This window comes from Kogia breviceps, chromosome 5 (assembly GCF_026419965.1).
Source record: "Kogia breviceps isolate mKogBre1 chromosome 5, mKogBre1 haplotype 1, whole genome shotgun sequence".
Taxonomy (NCBI): domain Eukaryota; kingdom Metazoa; phylum Chordata; class Mammalia; order Artiodactyla; family Physeteridae; genus Kogia; species Kogia breviceps.
The window spans coordinates 130,824,465-130,840,626 of record NC_081314.1 but is presented as its reverse complement, the minus strand read 5'-3'; the positions used below and the strand labels follow the sequence as shown (position 1 = coordinate 130,840,626).

At 37.1% G+C, this 16,162-nt stretch overlaps 1 pseudogene; it reads left to right on the top strand.

Annotated features, from left to right (window-relative positions):
• Nucleotides 1-15,020: 15,020 nt before the first annotated feature.
• LOC131757663 (large ribosomal subunit protein uL30 pseudogene) lies at nt 15,021-15,665 on the top strand (annotated as a pseudogene).
• Nucleotides 15,666-16,162: the final 497 nt, after the last annotated feature.

Sequence of the window (16,162 nt, the reverse complement as noted above, 5' to 3'; positions counted from 1 at the left end):
CCTGAGAGGTTGAGACTTTTCTGAAGATCAGCTACCATGTTTTCAATCCAGGGTTCCATTTTAGGTGCTATAAAGCACCAAAGCAGGTGCTTTAAATGAATTGCTCCCAAATTGTGGTTGTTGGACCAGCAATATCAGCGTCACCTGGGAACCGAAGTGCTTGGGTCCTACCCCAAACTCACTAAATCAGAAGCATTGTGGGAGGAGCAGAAATTTGTGTTCCAACAAGCTTCTCAAGTGATTCTGACACATGCTCAGCTAGAGAATTACTGCTCTAAATAAGTGTGAGAAAGGAATGATACGTAATTGGTTATTTATTAGTGGACCAGGTTGTTTGCATGTTAATATTGGGTATATATTGATGTGAACAATATTCGTCAGATGTGTTATTATGTTAATACAGGCACCTGTGGCTCAAAACCACTATATGAAAAACCTCCCCATCCTCCTAGGTCTAGTTTAAATCTGACTTCTTCTGTAAAGGTATTTTTTGTTTGTTTGCTTTTTTTTTTTCCTTTTTGCCTTCATTTCCATTTTGCTTGTCTTACACATGGTAGATATAAAATATCATCTAGGGTTTCCCTGGTGGTGCAGTGGTTAATAATCCGCCTGCCAATGCAGGGGACACGGGTTCGAGCCCTGGTCTGGGAAGATCCCACATGTCATGGAACAGACAAGCATGTGCGCCACAACTACTGAGCCCACATGACACAACTACTGAAGCCCACGGGCAGCAACAAAGACCCAACACAGCCCAAAATAAATAAATAAATAAATAAATAAAAATATCATCTATTCATCTCCTTCAGGGTTGGGACTACCTTCCATGTTTTGACTCAGTACAGCAACAAGCATTGTCTCATGTATACTATTTGCTCAATAAACATGTTGGATTAATAAATCTGTTTCTATTTACAGAAATGTTTTACTTTGTTCCTTATACCTGAAATTCTGCACCAGAAAAATCTGTGATCATACACACAAAAAATCTAGTGCTTTTCTCTCTTTTCACTCTGGTGTATATTTATGTTGAACAATTGCTAGCTTGCAATAGAGAGGAGCATCCCATTTGTATAAAATCCATAGCTAATTCCCAAATGTAATATTGAATTGACAGATAACACATAACAGTTTAAAATGCCCAAGCATTAAAGAATAGGAAGGATGAAGAAGGAAATGAGGAAATCTGAGAAATATATATTATTTTTGGAAGAATTGCACATTGGCCACATGCTGAATCGGCTTAGGATCAAGTGAATAAAGACATCTCTGACAATGCTATTACTTTTTATTTGCCTCCTGTTTGCCAGTCCATCCATAACACTGCTTTCAATGTTACTTAATAAGATAATATTAAGAATTTGGTCCAATTAGAAATAAAGATTGACAGACCCTGGTGTATACAAATAACATTTTTGCCTGTTTGTACTAGTACTGAAGTGTAATACTGCATACATGTTCTGCACCACTGGTTTCTGTGGTTACGTGATCCTTCATCCACCTGATATATCTTTGCATCCTAAGCAGGTTCTAGAAGTACTAGCCAAGGAGTACTGTCTTTGCAGCCCCCTTGGTACTACAAATTCAGTGGGATGCAATAGATGTTGCTGACATCCGTGATTCTCAGGTGACCAAAGCTACTATGGAGACTAAAAGCCAAGGGTCCAAGTGACTGCATAAACTGTGATGCTTGCTACCTTACCCGGATCGCCAAGAAAAAAAAGAAAGAAAATCCTGATTTGTAGCATTTACTGGTTTCAAGACATCAACTTGAACATGTGCATAATCAAATCTCCAGCAATACCACTGGGCTAAACAGAAATGGACTTAAAAAAAATTTAAGAATCAACCCCAATTTTTGCTTCCTATGCTTTAATAGAAATTAGGGACTTAGCAACAATACACACCATATTACAATATCATCTTTTTTTTTTTTTTTTTTTTTTTTTTTTGCGGTACGCGGACCTCTCACTGCCATGGCCTCTCCCATTGCGGAGCACAGGTTCTGGACGCGCAGGCTCAGCGGCCATGGCTCACGGGCCCAGCCGCTCCGCGGCATGTGGGATCTTCCCGGACCAGGGTATGAACCCGTGTCCCCTGCATCGGCAGGCAGACTCTCAACCACTGTGCCACCAGGGAAGCCCTACAAATATCATCTTTTGATTTCAAATGTCATCCTAGGCCAGTCAATACAAGAACTGAAGGTTGAAATTGAGAGAAATCTCCTTAAATGTGTATTTCAGTTTTGTCTCAGATAGGTACTTATCTTCAAAAACTAATTTTTCAGTTCCTTTCTCTCTCTTGAAAGCCAAATTTTACCACAATCTTTGATATATTCAGAATCAATAGAATCATGTTTTGTCCTGCAGCCAATGTTTGGACACAAAACTTTCAGATACAGTTTCTGTGATAGTGCAGGAAGAGATGGGGATTCGGTGCAGGAGAGCATTTCTTATTTTAGTCTAAGTTCAATGAAAGCTCTTAAACTGTGTAAACTTTGGGTTTAGATGAATGAGTCTGACCAATGAAATTTGGTGAATATTTTAAACAGAAGGAAAGGCTGCAATGGTAGTAGAGGGTATTTTGGATATGACAAAACTACTGATAAATTTTCTTATATAACAGCTACAATCATCTGAGAAATAGGAGGACATTCTTTGTCTTAATGTTTTGCTCCAAATAAAGAAGAAATATTTTGTCTTTTGTCTTGAAATATATATAATCCTTTTTGTCCTCAGTAGATAACTTTCTGAAAATTGATATACGAGCACAGAAATGTAAATCTTATTAAAAATTAAATTTCTTTTGTTAGTTTATTACCAAACCTGTAATCATAAAAGAAAAAAATCAAAAGATGCAGATCAGCAGAAAGAACGTAATATTGGTGCATGTACTTTCACATACTTTAATGTATTACTATTTTTGTTACCTGATTTTTTTCCCTTAAAATATGTTTACATGTCAATAAGTACATATTACCACATGATTTTAACTGAATTTACAGCCTTTCATTATGTGGGTGTACCCTAACTTAACCAATCCCTTTTGTTGTATCTTTATATTATTATAAATTTTTCTAGGTTAATTTTTCTTCATATTTTATATTTATTTTCTTGTAAAATACATCTAAAATTATTTTCTTAGTACAAAGAGGTAGAATTACTGGATCAAAGTTAAGAAATACTACTGGAATTATTTCCTAAAAAATAGATGTGGAATTTTAGGTCAAAGGTCAAACATGTTATCCTGACTTCTTAAACATATCACCAATTACTTTCCCAAAACTTTGGACCAATTTATATGACCATCAGGAGTTCATCACACATGACGCAATGCACTTCTCAACCACAATTTCTTTTTATACATTTTCCCAACATAACTAGTAAAACATTAAATTAAAATTATTTCTCTTTCTTTATTTGTACTAGGAATAAGTCTTTTAAAATGTTGTTAGCTATTGGGTCTTTTTAATGTTAAGTAGGATGTATTTGTTACCTATTACAACCTTAAAATTATTGCAAATTTAGCCACTTAATACAACACTAATTTATGATCCCACAGTTCTGTAGGTCAGGAGTCTGGTGAGCTCAGTTGGTTCCTCTGGCCCGGGTTTCGCAGGCTGAGATCAAGTTGTTGGCAAGCTGGACTCTTATCTGGAGACTCTGAGGGCGAGTCTGTTTCCAACTCGTCCAGGCTGTTGACAGAATTCAGTTATTTGGGCTGCAGGGCTGAGGTCTCTGTTTCCTTGCTGGCTGTCAGCCAGAAGCCTCTCTCAGCTCCTTAAATCCTCCTGAATTCCTCATCATGTTGACCCTCCATCTTCAAGGCAGCGACGTCCTGTTAAGTCCTCTTCATGCTTTGAATTTCTCTGAATTCTCCTGCTGCATCTCTTCTGCCTCCAGAAAGTTCTCTGCTCTTAAAGACTCATGTAATTAGATTGGACTCCCTTGCATAGGACAAGCCAGGATAATCTCCCTGTTTTAGGTCTGTAAACTTATTTATACTTGCAAAGCCCCTTTTGCCATGTAAGTGTATTAGTCAGTATTCTCCAGAGAAACAAGCAATAGGAGATCTATATCTATATCTATATCTGTGCATATATATAGATCTATCTACCTATTCATCTATCTACCATCTCTCTATCTATCTAAGCCAAAGTCCTTAAAACCAGGGAAGCTGATGTTACAAATCTTAGTTCTACTGCATCAATCAGTGAGGCAGAAAAAAGGAGTAAATTCCTCCTTTGCCTTTTGTTTTATCCCAGTCCTCAGTGGATTAGATGATACCCACCCATATTGGGGAGGGGAATCTATTGTACATTACTGAGTCCATCTATTCAAATGCTAATCTCCTCCAGGAATATCCTCAGAGACACAGAAATAATGTTTAATTTGGATACTCCATGGCCAGTCAAGATGACACATGAAAATAACCATCACATTACGTAATATATTTATTGGTTCCAGGGGTTAGGGTGTGGATATTTGGGGGTCCGTTCTTCCTACCACACCATACAAGGCCTCCACTATTTGGCTTGCCTACTGCATTCCTTAATTCTAGAGCAGGAATATGATGTTTTTGTCTTTTGAAACTAAAGGAGACTGCTCACAAACATCTGTAATAAGAATTATTTATTACTTATATTATTTACTTATAAATGAACATATTCAAACATACTCAAAACTAGAGTGAAGAGTCAAGAGAAATCCATGTATCCAGCACCCAACTTCAACAATGCTCAGTATTTTACCAATCTTGATACATCTATTTGTTCACACCCTGATTTTTTTGTTTTGATGTATCTTTTGTTGGAGGAAAATATCTTTATTTGTGAAGACTAATTAAGCTTCATTTTGGGGGGAATTGGTGTAGTTTCATATAATACAAATTAAAGAACAAAAAGTTAATAATCTAACAAAGCAAAAAGAATGCTAGTGCTTTCCTCTCATTTAGTCGGGGGTATTAAAGTCTTGCCTAATTTACATAATTACCATTATGATTCATTGACATTTTGTATTAATTGTCTCACAATATAGGATTCTCTTATTTTATTCTTGTGCCAGTACATAAGGGAAAGCTGAATGAAAGGGAATGGGAGAAATAGTCAGCTTTTCTCAGAGAATTTAAGAAACGAAACCCAGATTGCACATTTCTGCTTTTTTTTTTTTCCCTCTCTTTTCTCTCTATGCCAAGCCTTGGGTATTTGCAGGGTAAGTTGTAATAGAAGATATTTTACTATAATAACATGATTAGTTACCATCATTGGGCAGCATGGAGGTATAAATAGACCAAAATCCATGTATAATCCAAAAATAACATTTCTGTATTTGCAATGTGCTTTCATATCATATTTAACTGAGCATGTTCTGGGAATTTAGTTGGAACAAAGTAATAAAGTACACCATAAAAATCTGGCTTCAGTCTGCGGACACCTGGCTCCGAGACTGGTGGAAAGGATTCCTCTTTCCAACTGTTACAGTGAAGACAAAAATCATGACCAACTGTTTCATTTAAAAAGCTCTTCTCTATGTAAATATTTTTTAGATTAAACTACATATAAAATATTGTTTAGAGAATCATCCTCAAACCTGTCATGTTACAAAACTGTATGATCTTATTCCTTTCCCCCCCCCCATTTTAGAGAATGATACATTCCTCTTTTACAACAAACGCTTGTGCTTTTTTAAAAAAAAAATTTTATTGGAGTATAGTTGATTTACAATGTTTTGTTAGTCTCTGCTGTACAGCAAAGTGAATTGGTTATACATATACATATATCCACTCTTTTTTAGATTCTTTTCCCATATAGGTCATTACAGAGTATTGAGAAGAGTTCCCTGTGCTCTACAGTAGGCCCTTATTAGTTATCTATTCTATATATAGAGTAGTGTGTATATGTTGAACACTTGTGCTTTTAATTCCAAACTTTCTCATCTCCTCTGGAACTATGCTCCATTAAGTATCACTTTTTTTTTGCCTCTATCAGAGCCTTCTTACATTTTCACTCATTTAATTTCACCATCACTTACAAATATGATTCGCTTCTGTCTGAGAAACCCAATCCCTCTATTTCTTTTTGCCTTTACCAATGAATTTTTTTTTTTTTTTTTTTTTTTTTTTTCCAGCACGCGCGTCTCTCACTGCCGCGGTCTCTCCTGTTGCGGAGCACAGGCTCCGGACGCGCAGGCTCAGCGGCCACGGCTCACGGGCCCAGCCGCTCCGCGGCATGTGGGATCTTCCCGGGCCGGGGCACGAACCTGCGTCCCCTGCACCGGCAGGCGGACTCTCAACCACTGCGCCACCAGGGAAGACCACCAATGAATTTCTTAAATATCCACCTCATAAGCAGTGATGTGGTTTTAAATTTGTTCTAATTTGTTTTCTGTCCCCATCAGGTTTACACAGCATTCTTCACAACCCCCAACAGCTTACTATTCCTTGAATCCAGCCATTTTTTCAGTTGTCATATTCTTTAACCTTCAGTATTAATTGACACCATTAACCAATCCACCTACCCACCATTTCTTTGCAGAAATCTCTCCTTTGTGTCGCTTCAGACGTGTCCTTATCTTGTTCTTATGCTACTCCTCCAACTACTCTTTACTTTTTTCACATGCGATATCCACTTAGATATGGGAGTCCAAGGAATATCTACTCCTTGTTGCTTCCTTTGCTCTCTGTTTTGAGTTCTCCTCCTGGACAATATAATTCCATGGCTTCAACTTTACTTTCTGTGTAAATGGCTTCCAAATCCATGTTTATACTCCTGAATTTTCCTCCAAAGTTCAGTCTCAATTTTCCAGTTTCTGGCTTGACATTTCTGTCTGGATATACTTCTAGCACATTCTACTTAACAATTCAAAGAACTGAACTTCTTGTCTTCCCTTTTAAATCTGTGTCTATCACCGTTTCCCATTTTCAGTACAACTACTACCTTGTCATTTAGGCTCAACATATCAAGGTCACCTTTGATTCCCATTGTTCCTGTCTCTTGTCAAAACATCAAATGTTAATAAGCCTGTCTGAGTGTATACCCATAATGAGTGTCTCTCTCCCTCCACAAATTAAATCTCATTTAATCGCTCACTTCCGATTCCGTGAGCTCTTTTATGTTTCAGAACTCTATTACCTTTGACTAGGAACATTGCAAAAATATGTTAGCTTTTCTCTCCCACCTACTCTACCCGGTTAGCTTTTGAAGTCTTGCCAGTTTAATCTTTCTTCAATTTAGTTTTTATAATGTCGTCCTCCGGTTCTAATCATCAATGACTCTCTTTTGTTAAAGCAGCAGTTCTCAGCTGATGCTGCTTACCTCACCCCACCCCCAGCACCTGCTCGGGATCATTTGGCAATATTTGTGGCCATATTTGACTGTCATAACTAGGGTAAGGGGTGCCTGGAGTGCTGTTAAAGATCCTACAGTGCACAGGACAGCTCCCTATAGAAAAAAATGATCTGGCTCCAAATGTCAATTGTAATGAGGTTGAAAAACCCTGGTCTAAAGAATAATAGATGAATAATTAACTTGTCCTCATCTACACTTCATTTACAACTCCATGGGATTTTTACAATTTTTCCTCTTCTCCATTTCCCACCTTTGGGTCTTCGCTTATACGTTTCCCTCCCTCATTGGTGTTTACTTTTCTTAACTTGTCTTCTCATTAAACAAAAATCCCAATACTATCCATCTCTCAGTGTTCAGCTTTATTGCTATATTTTTCATAGGACCCCAAAATAATCCCAGTTGAAAGTGATGATCCTTTTTTCTGAATCCTGATGAGGATTTTTTGGTGTGTGTCTGTCTTACCATTTCTTGCCTTTTAATAGTTATTTATATAAATGCTTTTAATATTTATTAACCTTTACATTTATTTAAATAAAAACTTTATTGAGCTATAATTCACATGCCATAAAATTCACCCTCGTAAGTATACAGTTAAGTGGTTTTTAGTATATTCACAGAATTGTGCACCCATCACCACTATCCAATTCCAGAACATTTTCATCACCCCCAAAAGAAAGCCATACCCATTAGCATTTACTGCCCGTTTGCTCCCTCCGCCAGCCCCTGACAAGAACTAGCTTATCTTCTGTGCCTATGTTTTAGTATTCTGGACATTTCATATGAATGTAATCATATGATATGTTGTGACTTCTTTCACTTAACAAAATGTCTTTAGGATTAAAGACTATCTTGGGAAAAGCATGATATGAGATGTCTTATCCATATGACTGGCTTTTCACTTTGTAGTTACTGAGCAGTTCGTTCAAGACTTTCCTGGCTTGTTTTATTCATCAACCCAGTCCCATTCATTTTTGATCTTTCAGAAATACGTTAATATTTCTTGTTTGTTGGCAAAACACCCTCCCAACCATTTCTTTACCACATTATCTTCTCTGTAATGACTTTATTCCTTTTTATACGTTTTTATCAGCAGGGTTTGTAAAGTATTAGAGAAAAATATGTGAACAAATCTGCCATCTTGACAGAATTTTAAAGGCAAGAAAATTATCCTTTCTTGTTCAAATTTTCAAGTTCAGCTATGGCATTTGTGGAATAATTAATGCCATTAGTCAGGCTATATTAACTATGACTTATGTTAAACCATGGTTTATGTTAAAATTGGGATCTGGCAAAAATGAGTGTCAAGTATATGGTGTTGATGGATATAATTCAGCTTCTCTGAGTGGACAAAAATACTTAGAGCAAGAATTAAAGTGTCTGTAAAGTATCTGTATGAGGATCTTGCTAATATAACCAAATTGGGCTTGAGGTCAGTACAAAATAATGTGTGGTCTGCGTTCTAACATTTTATTTTATTTTTATGTTTTTGGGGTATAGTTGATTTACAATGTTGTGTTAGTTTCAGGTGTCCAGCAAAGTGACTCAGTTATACATATACATATATCCACTCTTTTTTAGATTCTTTTCCCATATAGGCCATTACAGAGTATTGAGTAGAGTTCCCTGTGCTATACCAGAGGTATTTATTAGTTATCTATTTTATATATAGTAGTGTGTATATGTCAATCTGCATTCTCCCATTTTAAAAGAAATGCAAATTTTAAACTTTTAACTGTGCACTCCATGGCTTCTTGAGATCATTTGGATTATTGGGGGAAAAAGCATTTCAGGCAGAGGCAACATTAAGCACAAAGCCTTCCTTAACAAGGGACTTGCCTGCTTTGTTGAAAGAATAGTGATGAAGCCAATTGAGTTAAGGTGGAATGAAAAAGTAGGGGGAGATGTAGTCAGAGAAGAAATGTGGATCAGATCACATTGGTCCCCATATATCACGGTAAGGACATTTAACTTTTATTCTGAGTGACCCGGGGAGACACTGAAAGTTGTGAGTAGAGGAATTAGATTATATTTTAATAGAATCTCTATATCTGCAGTTTGGAGAATATGCTGAATCTGGACAACCATATAAAACAGGGAAGGCAGTTAGGGGCTGACTATAATAATACAGGCAAAAATAATTGTGTCTTGGACTGGGTTGATGTGTGATAAACAACCAGATTCTGGATTTGTTCTGAAGATAGAGCAAATAGAATTTGCTGACAAATTTTGTGTAGAGTTTAAAAGAAGGAAAGACATCAAGGAGGATGCCTGAAATGTTTGGTTGATAACTAAAAGGATGGAGTTGCCACTATATATGATGGAAAAGACTGGAGAGGGACATGTCTGGAGTTTGAGGGAGAAGGGAAGATAGCTAGTTATCAGGAGTTGGGTTTTAGTCATTTTGTTTGAACTGCCTTCCAAGTGGATTTGTTGGGCAGGCATTTGGAATTCAGAGGAGAGATTCCAATTGGGGATGTACATTTAGGAGTCACTAGTGTGTGGATAGTACTTACAGCCCTGAGACTGGATGAGATCAACTACAGGAAAAGTGTAGATGAAAGAGAAGCAATAAGGACTGAGCTCTGGAGCACTCCAGAATCTAGACATCAGGAGATCAGGAAGAACCAGCAAAGGAGGCGGGAAAAAAGGAGAAAAGGCAAGTGAGCGTGGAATCTAGCTCCTCATTAGATAGTAAGCTGTGTAGGAACAGGAGTCCTATGTGCTTGTTCAGGTTGTATCCTTTTCTAGCATCTCATCCACAGGAAACAATAATCAGTACTGACTAAATAAATAAAACAATGTTGTCACTGCATCGATTGCTTGTAAATGAAGCAGAGAGCAGAGAGGAAGAGGCTTCCTTTTCACATCCACGTGTCTCTTCCAGATGTCCTCCTGTTATTCTAACACTGGTGGCTGTAGCCCTGAAAGGCAGCAACTGGTAATTCCTTTATTCTTCTAGATCACTCAGGACAAGGTGTTGTGGGGACCAGCTTCCTGTGCTTCTTCTAAGACTCATGGAAGATAATCAGCCTGCGTGTGCGTTCTCAGGGAGGAAGAGAGGGCTTAGGTCTTTTCTTCTAAGCTTTCCACATTTTCTTTTCTCTCGGTCCAACACACTGTTCTAGTTGATGCTTTTGTCTTTTGGAAGAGAGTCACTTATGCCCTCTCAAAGAGACATCCACAATTGCATCAGTCTTCAGAGCGCTCAATTTAGCACCACTTGCAGCACCGAGCACCCCAACAAAGAACCCCATGAGTCATTTTTGTCCTGTTACTCTGGTAATATTGTAATATGGGTAGAACAAAGTGATTTCCTTGGTGGTGCCTAGAAACTGTGTATGTTGACCTAGTTACAAATGTTCTCTGCATGGTGCAATACTACACAGCATGGAAGATTTATTCGAACATATATTTTAGAGTAAAATGATACAATGAAAAATAAAACTCAGAATTTTACTTTCAAAGTTTTTGCCAAAGGAAAAAAATTAATTCATGAGGCTCATAATTCTCAATAAAAAGGCATGGAAAATAAAAGAGAATACATTTTTGAGCTTTAGTTTGCAACAGTTCACATACTACTGTGACCATTCTTAAAGTTGTTGGAGACATGGTGATGACAAATAGTTAGCCTAGAAATAAGCAGCATATTCAGGTCATCAACTGACTGAGGCAGATCCAAATTTTTAAGGAAAAAAAGAAAAGCAAACCAGAGAAAAAGTTATCTTCAGAAGAACCAAACCACTGTCCTTCTTCAATTGCTTGCATTGTTATGAAGATGTCAAGCATCCTTGTGATCATGGCTTAGGACATCCTTCCATTTACTGCTTTAAAAGTTTGCTAAAGTGTGAAAGTAAACTACCTAGAGCGGTGGGATAGGGAAGGTGGGGGGGAGGGAGGCGCAAGAGGTAAGAGATATGGAGACATATGTATATGGATAACTGATTCACTTTGTTATAAAGCAGAAACTAACACACCATTGTAAAGCTATTATACTCCAATAAAGATGTTAAAAAAAAATAAAGACATTATTTTGCTTACCAAAAAAACCCCCCTAGATCTTGATTTCTAAATCTACATTAGTATGTTACTGAGCACAAGAATGGTAAATGTGTAAAGCATGTGTCAAATTTCTCAGTTATTCCCTTTACTTCATAAAGGCAACTTTCATTCAAGGAGTCCATAATGAGGGTGAAGTTGCACATTATTATCTTACTAATTTTGATTTGCAAATTTCTGATGATCAACTTTACATAAATACATGTAATATCATGAGACAAATATGAGAAATAAATATTTCTTTTTCTGTAGATCTTATGCTTTCTAAAATAGGCTGAAGGGTTTCCTTTCTCCAATTTAGAAAATGCATTGGGGTTATATTTTAAAAGTAACACTTATGCAATTGGTTACCAAGTCTGGATGAAATCTAAGAAAAGAATGGAGCATTTGCATTAGGTCAAAATGATTTTCAAACTTCCTCAAGGTTAATCAAACTTAATCAAAGAGTCTTCTGTTAAATGAGATGGAGGCTGGATAAAAGTTCCCATATAGAACAAGACCTTTTTGTGTTTACACTAACTCATATTTTATCTTCTCTTCTTACTTAGTTACAAAGTATTCTCAAGCTTTTGGGTCACTCTTAAATTCATGCATGTCAAATATTGTGCTAAAATTGTTTCTTGGATGATAGTTACAATGACTTAAAAAGCCATTTTTCTTTGGTTTTCTTTATTGTCATAAAATCAATGAAAAACGTCAGAAGTTTGGGTTATTGGTTGTCTGAACAAAATGCAATAGAGTGGGTGGCTTAAAGAACAAAAATTTATTTTCTCACAGTTTGGAAACTAGAAGTCCAAGATCAAAATGTGGGTCAGCTCTGTTTTGGCAAGAGGGCTTGTAGATGTGTGCTCACATAACTTTCCTTGGTGTGTTTATTTGGAGTGATCTCTCTATTTTCCTCTTCTTATAAAGCCACCAATCCTATTGGATCAGGACTCTACTAGTATGAACTCATTTAACCTTAATTACCTCCTAAAAGCCCCATCTCCAAATACAATCACAATGGGGGTTAGGGCTTCAACATATGAATTTGGGGGAGACAAAATTCAGTCCATAGTCCTGATATAGCATCAGACCTAACGATATCAATATTCCCAGTGGTTTAGTATCCTGCACAATGTTTCAGTTTCTACAAGCAACATTTACAGAGCATGTACTCTGTACCTGACACTGTGCTAGACCTGTGGTGTTATAAAGATGAACAAGAGTCTTCTGCCTAGAAGCTTACAGTCTATTGGGTGAGATTGACGTGTATGCCCACAAACATCATAATACCATGTGAGAAGCAAATAGAAATGTGCACGTGCTAATTCAGCAAAAAATTTCACTCTATACTCTATTTCCCATCAATATATCTTAATTCATGATATATATATTTTTACATAGAAGCAGTCCATTTTTTTTCTGCTCTGACCTCTGATATAGCATGAATTGTCCATTGAACCACAAGAAACCTATATTATGTTTTAGGTAGAGCATGTTATTTCTGAACTGCCTTAGGATCTTGTGCCAGAAGTTTTGCTTGTTTCAGTGACTGTGGCAAAGGCTATCCTTGTGGCATCATTTCTCTTCAATCTTTTCTCTTCCTCGATGTATGATCAGTATGATTTAGAATGCTTAGATGATTTTCACATCCTTGAAAAGTTAATTCATTTCCCCATCAACGCATAGGACTGTTTTTTTAAATTGAGGGATAGTTGATTTACAATGTTTTGGGTGTACAGCAAAGTGATTCAGTTCTTTTTCAGACTCTTGTCCATTATAGGTTATTACAAGACATTGAATACAGTTCCTTCTGCTATGCAGTAGGTCCTTGTTGGTTACCTATTTTGTATATAGTAGTGTATATCTGTTAATCCCAGCCTCCTAATTTATCTCTTCCCTCTCCTTTCCCCTTTGGTAACCATAAGTTTGTTTTCTATGTCTGTGAGTCTATTTCTGTATTATAAATAAGTTCATTTGTATCATTTTTGAGGTTCTACATATAGGTCATATCATGATATTTGTCTTTTTCTGATTTACTTCACATAGTATGATAATCTCTAGGTCCATCCATGTTGCCACAAATGGCATCATTTCATTCTTTTTATGGCTGATTAATATTCCATTGTATATATGTTCCACATCTTCTATATCCATTCATCCGTCGATGGACATTTAGGTTGCTTCCAAGTCTTAGCTACTGTAAATAGTGCTGCTATGAACATTGAGGTGCAGGTATCTTTTCAAATTCGAGTTTTGTCTGGATATATGCCCAGGAGTGGGACTGCTGGATCATATGGTAACTCTATTTTAGTTTTTTAAGGAACCTCCATAGGACTGTTTTTAATTAGAGTTGAATCACTTGGCACTTCTGAAGAATATTTTCTCACAGATTTTTGAAATAAAATTAAGCAAGCGTTAAAGTTTTGCCATTGTGTCAATTTCTGTTTTGATGTAAAATGAAGTTATGTGTGTCCATACATCAGTGTATTATGTAATTTATGCTTGGTAACCCTTTCATTGGTCACAAATAGTTCTGAAATCGTTGGTATCAAGAGTGGCCAAAAGACCACAGTTAATACACTTTTGAAATCCTCTTTAATATTGATGCCACTATCAGACCTTTTCAAGGCTGTTCTATGGTTAGTTTCCCAAGTGAGGCTGTAAGAGGTCAGGAGTACCCTGAGTTTACAAGCATTAAGCCTGGCTTTGTCCTACCAGCTTCCTCAGTACTATTGTAAGTGTCGGGGTTTGAAACTCTTTCTATGTGTTTTGCCCTTTTATTTATTTTAGCCGGTGGACACACCTTTTCCTTTTTAAACTGGTATGTCGATTGCCTTTCCTTGTAATAACAGTTGACATAATCCTCTTGAGCTGAAAGAAAACACTATTAAGGAAAACGTTGGCTATTTCCAACTTTCTCAGACCTCTGGAAGGAGGAATGCAGGTCTCTACCAGGATCAGGTGGAGACAGAGCTACCAATGGGTACAACTAAGACTTTCAGGTTCTCTGGCAGAATTCTCTGTGCTTGGGATTTACATCTTTGCTCCTAGCCTGGGATGCTGAATTGGGACAATAATGAGAAATCATTTTTTTCACCTGTTGGATTTGCAAATGTTTTAAACAAGCAATAACAACCATCGCTGGCAAATACTCAGGGATGTGAACGTTCCCTTACTTCGGTGGTAGGAATGTGAATTCCTCAACTGTCCTGGCACCAATTATTTGAATTAAAATACTATACGTTATATAGCGATTCCAGTTCTTGAATTCTACCTTGCATTAAAAAAATTACACCTGATAAAGGACTATGTGGACATAACGCTATTTGTAGTATGGTTTGTAGTGTCAAAAAACCATAAACAATTTGAATGTTCATGAGTAGGGAATTGAATAAATCATGGCACATGTGTGTGCACACGCACAGGCACATACACACACACACACACTGAAAAATGATATATTGGGGTATATTAATGTCCCAAATGGGATGACTGTTCACAATATACAGTGAGATTAAATAAAGCAAATTCAAAGTAAAGTGAATAATATCAACCTTAAGAAAACCCACACCTAAAAATAGGTTATGTAGCCCTTTTCCCCATCTGGAACCATGAAGGATGCAGAAGAGAAGAAAAGATGGTTCCTGCTGAAACTCCTAAAAAAAGTGAAGGAATTTCACAGAGCTCAAGATCAGGCACCTGAGAAAGAATTTTGCCCCAAAGATGTTTTGAAAGGCAAGGACTAATCTTATATATGAAAAGGTAAGCCCAATCACAAGGAATATGGGCAGATGTACAGAACTGACACAAAAATGGTTAGGGTGGCAAGATAAGCTGGCAACTTCCATGTACCTGCAGAACCCATACTGGCATTTGTCATCAGGATCGGTATCCATGGTGTGACCCCAAAGGTCTGCAAAGTGTTGCAGCTTCTTCATCATTGCCATATCTTTGGTGGTACATTTGTGAAGATCAACAAGGCTTCAGTTAACATGCTGAGGATTGTGGAACCACATATTTCACATAAATTGCCCTGACAGACAAAACATTGATTGCTAGCTCTCTTGTTAAATTTGGAATCATCTTCATGGAAGATGTGATTCACGAGATCTATACTGTTGAACAATGCTTTCAAGAAACCAACAACTTCTACTGGCCCTTCAAATGATCTTTTCCATGAGGTAGAATGAAGATGATGAAGATCATCTATTTTGTAGAAGGTAGAGATACTGGCAACAGAAAAGATCAAATCAACAAGCTTATTAGAAGGATGAACTAAGGTGTCTACCTTGATTTGTTTTGTAATCTAGTCAGTTAATAAACAGTGACTGCTTTCAATTTGAAATGTAAAACAAACATCCTTCCCCCCAAAAACCAAATTATGTGATTAACAAAAGAGAAAATGGGACAAGTGTATACCCAATTCTTCACATGTTTTAACTATGGGAGATATGGGGAATTATTTACTTGTCATTCATTCATTTATTCATTATATTAAAAAAGAGAAGACACAGAGAGTAGAAGAAAAGAGGTGGAACCCTCTCCTGGTGTTGGATGTTGGGTGAGAAGAGGGCTGGACACCAATATGGCAGTCAACCTCATTATCTCCTCCCTAAATGGGAGCAGGGGGCTTCCTCTTACTTTTTAAGCACAGAGGTTTGGAGAAGGATGTTGCCTGAGAAGGAAGAGAATGGCTGGACCACCAAATTGCTTGCACTTACTGACAGCCCCTCTCCCTTGTACAGTTGTCTTTAGGTTGCCCAGTGCACCTCTTTT